This window comes from Hibiscus syriacus, unplaced genomic scaffold, assembly GCF_006381635.1.
Source record: "Hibiscus syriacus cultivar Baekdansim isolate YM2019G1 unplaced genomic scaffold, ASM638163v2 tig00018924_pilon, whole genome shotgun sequence".
In the NCBI taxonomy this organism is placed as follows: Eukaryota; Viridiplantae; Streptophyta; class Magnoliopsida; order Malvales; family Malvaceae; genus Hibiscus; species Hibiscus syriacus.
Window position 1 is genome coordinate 137289 of NW_024062453.1, and position 5207 is coordinate 142495.

The 5207-nt window shown below is 34.5% G+C and overlaps 1 pseudogene; it reads right to left on the bottom strand.

The window, feature by feature from the left end:
• Window positions 1–1197: 1197 nt before the first annotated feature.
• Window positions 1198–4848, bottom strand: LOC120209465 (annotated as a pseudogene).
• Between the last annotated feature and the right edge of the window lie 359 nt (window positions 4849–5207).

Genomic DNA, 5207 nt, shown 5'->3' on the forward strand with positions numbered 1-5207 from the left:
AGGGGTGAATTTGTATCCTTTAGGTTGAATTTGATGTTTTTGTTGTAAACTGTTAATCAGCTGCTATGATAATTCCTGATACTACAGATGTCGTTGGGAGCCAATGCAACAAAAAATTATTGAGTTGATTCTACATAAACTAACGACTCACCAAGCGTTTATGGAATTTTCTAGAATCTGAAAGCTATCTATTCCAACTGTAAAATGGCTAAAAAATAAAGAAAAATCATATTTTTTTTATTGAATTCGACTCAATAAGTTGTTTATATCATTTTTAAAAATGACGAAGACAATGGAGAAAATATTTTTAAATTAAGTTAATCATAAAATATATTTAATAAGTTAATATAAAAATATTTTTTTATAGTTAATATATATAAAAATATTATGAATTTAAGTATTTATACTCTAAAATAAAAAATATATACATTATGTTAGTCCAAGCATTGGTCGTGACATTAGTGATACGTGACATCATTCGATTAGAGAATTAAATTTATTTAATTTATTAAAAATATGACAAAATTGAAAGAATATGTAAATAATAGATACAAAATGTGTGATTATACGAAAATATTTAACTACCATGTCGCCTAATCTGTTAATGGTACTTAACCAGTGATGACCACATCTTAATTAAATAAAAACAAAAATGAACATATATTATATTTTTTGAAATCAATAAATATAAGTAGACAAAACACAAACATAAGTGATCAATTGTATAGTTATTCTAAGAAAATATTGAATGATTTACTTTACGGGAATTTTTCCATGATACAAATAAGAAAACAAGTAACGTGACGTGAATTTTCCCTGAAGAATGCATGTGTTTATACAACTGCTCCCTTTGGAAAAATGCACTTATGCAAAAGTATACATCATTTTACATGTCTCAGGCACACCGTGAATATTATTTATGCTCGTCCCTCTTACGTATTAAATGCAACATCGGCTTGTCTTGACCAAAAAGAATGGCAGCTTTGTTAGAACATTGCCCCGACTCTCTCTCTCTCTCTCTCTCTCTCTCTCTATATATATATATATATATATATATATATATATATATATATTTGCATTACACTTCTAAAAGGATATTAGAGCAGTTGCAATGTCTCGTATGGCTAGTATATATAATATACACCAAACAATCCAGAAAGCAATGATCAATGGCTGTTGTTCAATGTCACACAATGAAGTTTGTACCAATCAATCTGAGTTAATTCTGTAGTTATTGGTTCATTGCTGTTGCACACATCACTGATCTTATAAGATAATTGTTATATTTCAACCATGTGGCCCCACATTGATTTGTTGCCTTCTAGCCCATCCACAACTTCAACACCCAATCCTTACCCCCAGAGGTAACTTTCTTACCATCTGGACTCCAATCAACGGCAAAAATCTGTCCGAATGAGAATGAAGATCAGCCACAAGTACATCAGCAAACCAATATCAATGATTCTTTGACTTCGCTATTACTAGTAGCATGGAGAGCTTACCTCATCTGCATGGCCCGGAAGGTCTTGTTTCAACATTTTTGTTCGAATATCCCAAACCTTATAACAAGAATACCAAGCTTGTTAAAAAAACATTAGAGCATTCAACTAAAGAATCAGGACTTTTAGGGGAGTACCAAAGACGGGGGTTGGCAGGCACAAGGGGAAGGAATCTAAGGGAGAATTTGGCAGGAAGGACAGATACGTAGCAGAGGCCGAACAAGAGAAGGATAATGATACAATGAGGCCATGGCAGAACCATAACACTTAACTGAGTCAGAAAGTACAAACAAAATCTAACTTCAATTTGATTCATTTTTACAGCACATCGAAACTAGAGTATATGTGTGTTTATAAAAGAATGCCCAATGATTAGTCTCGACAATTCCTCAGGATCTTTGAATACTGAATAAGGGGGAAGAAGATAAAAAGTTCCTATGACTGACCTTCAAGGTGGAGTCTTTGCTTCCACTTAAAAGAAGCCTACTATCTGCAGACCAACTGAAGGGCAAAATGCAAGATAATTATTAATCCTAAGAAACAACAGAAAACTGACATGGAAATAAACTATAGAAATAGCTCAAACCTTATTTGATATACAGGCCTAACATGACCTCGGAATGCAGCAACAAATTCTCCGGTAGCTCCATTCCATAGCTTGACCGACTTATCAAATGATGAACTAGCCACCCATAACCCATCAGGTGAGAAATAAACATGGTTTACAAGCTGCAAATGACAAACAAAACATATAACTAAGTTAATTTTAAGAATGAGGAAACCAACAACTGGGATTGCAATCATACAGAGTTGCAGCAGTATACATTGTACCAGTTGATGACCAGTCTCTCAGGGGCATTGCCTTTCATTTTGTTGTACCTTTCTAGAGCAACCTAAATTATACAAGGAAATTTAATTACTTTTCTACAGAAGAGAGGCAGAGTAGGAACCTTGAATATATCCATGGAAAAGAATGGAAAACTGTTGTTGTATGGAGATATAGAGCAGCAGCAGACTTAAAAAGATGTGTTTCATTGATAGAAGAAATGATAGCACTACCTTCTTCATTTCTTCTGGAGACGAATATTGTTTACCAGTATGATCAAAAGCTCCAGTGCGAAGAACATATTCTGTGCTCAGTGCAAGTGAGTTAACCCAATGCCCATGACCCTAAAACAAGTAGCATAAACAAATGAATGTCTGTAATATAAAAATTCAGAGCATATACAGTAACAAATGATGCATAAACATGCAACAGAGCCGTTTAATGTGTACACACAATGACAAAGAGATTTTCTAGAAAATGCAATCACCTTCAATTCACGAATCAGCTTCCCTTGTGAAGTTTCCCATACTTTGATAGTACAATCCTGGGATCTTCAGCCAGTTTGGCAAAAGGAGATCATTAGTACTAAGCAGTTAAAGTTTAAAAACAAACTGTTAATAGAAGAGATGACGAGTACAAAGTGCTTATTATTTCTCTGTCATTTCTAAGGAAAATAGAGCCTGCACTTTCATGGAACAGTGTGATATGACAATAAAAAATTTGATCAGAATCAGAGAAACAGAACAAAATTGTACCCTGTATATATGACTCCATCTCCACCCCATTTCACACAAGTTACAGCAAGCATGTGGCCACTGAGACAAATAACACATTTCTTTAAGGAAATATCCCATATGCGGGCATCACCATCTTTGCTAGCAATTACAAGTCGACGGCATGGAGCATTTAGATGGACAGGTTCCCATGAGATACCGGTGATCCATTTCTTGTGGCCCTATAACAGAATCCAAGTATATGAAGAAGGCAATTGACTGAAAAGTATACATTGCTTTTTACCAATAAATGAGACAGTTTCAGTTTAAAAGAGGCCGAGAAACTATGCTGAATTATTAAAAATAATTATTCAAGAATAAAGGCTTTACAGTCAGCGGATTGCTGGTAGGCTTTCCTGTTTGTGGGTCTCAACATAGTAGTTCTCCAGCCTTGCTTCCACTGACAAGATGTTTCCCATCAGGTGACCATGCGATACAAAGAACCCAATTTTTGTGTCCTGGAAAATATCAGAAGACAAATGATTCACATAAAAGAAAAAGCAATGGATGCAAAGAATTACAATAGCATGAATTAAATGTGTCATTGCCTCTCTTTTCTCTCAGTCCATTTGTATGCTTAAATACTTGTATGCTGATCAAACAGTTTCTCAGTCAAACTGCTCAAGAAAACAGCAAGTATACAAATTTTCTAACCTGTGCATGTAAACATTGGCGTCTGAGTATTTAGGTCCCACAGTCGGACATTGGTATCCCCTGAGCCACTTTCCAGCTGTCTTCCATCAGGACTAAAGGCAACAGAAAGTACTGCTTCAGTATGACCTATTGTGACAAAACAACAATAAAGATTTAGGATAAACAATCCAATTGTTCTGAAGGGATGCTAGTAAACATTTTACACCTAATTGATCGATATAAAGAAAAAAAATATGAATATATTAATGTAAGGTTTTTTTTTTTGACAGTATAATTAGCTGAGCCTGAACCTGAAAAAAATTAATTCCTTTAAAATGTTTAAAAATATCATCACATCAAAAGACCATGCAAGATGCAACATGCAATTTGTTTCTTTCATGAAGAATGGCGAATGAAGTAATGAATTCAACATTAACGCAGTTAAGGTTTTTATACTAAAAATAGATCAATTCCATACTAACAATTGTAGCTGAACACCGATTAATTGGACAAATCCTGAAAACTGCCTGAGATTGATAAACTATGGATAGTGTTTTCTCCATGGAAACTGAAAATTTGTTGATCCAAATTAATCAGCCAATAAAAGGTAAAGCATATTGAGAAATGTAAAAGTCTAAAGAGTCAAAGTAATAGAAGTAGAACTGTCACATAATTCACTGTCATCAGTTCCCCAACTGACCTTTATTTTTCTCCAAGTAATTTCCAAGTGGCACAAGAAGCTCTTGATTAGATATATAAAATGCATACGGTAGTTTCTCCTCCTGAAGAAACCCATATAACAAAGTTTCTCACTTCTATCAGTTCTAAAAGCATTTTATTATCATGAAAAACTAAATCACATTTGGAAGTAAAATGAGCATAAAGGTTTTGAACAATTCAATCAAATATAAAATATAATGCAATGAAACAGAACAAGAAAAATAAAAGGTTACATTTTCTAGAAGCGTATTGACAATTTGTTGAACCTGAGAGGACCGACGTTCTGGGGAAGGTACATGGTGCCTCCCAGAGTGACTCCTTCCGGGTCTGTTAATACGCACATCACGCTTTTCCCCGTTTCTGCTTGCTCTCTTTCCACTTCCATTTTCTCTTTCCCTTTTCCCCCCCTGCAGTGATAAAAAAAATAGAGACTTTGGAGGGGAAATTTGGTTTTAATAGGTTTAGGGTTTTTGGTTGCTGTCGAATCGAAAATAGATATTGGGAAATTTTTAGGGCTTTGAGGGCCGTCGGGGGTTTAAAGGGCAGTGTTGGGCCGTGGAGAGATCCATCGGAAATGGATGCGGCTGACCTATGTAGACACATTATCAGCCCCATACTAGAAGCTCTACAAAAGATGTTTTTTTCATAGTTGACTTCCTAATTTCTTAGGGTAAATTCTATTGTTGAGTTTTAGTCACTAAATTATTTTTTGTTTCAAAATTATACATAATCTTACATTTTAATTTCAATTTAGTT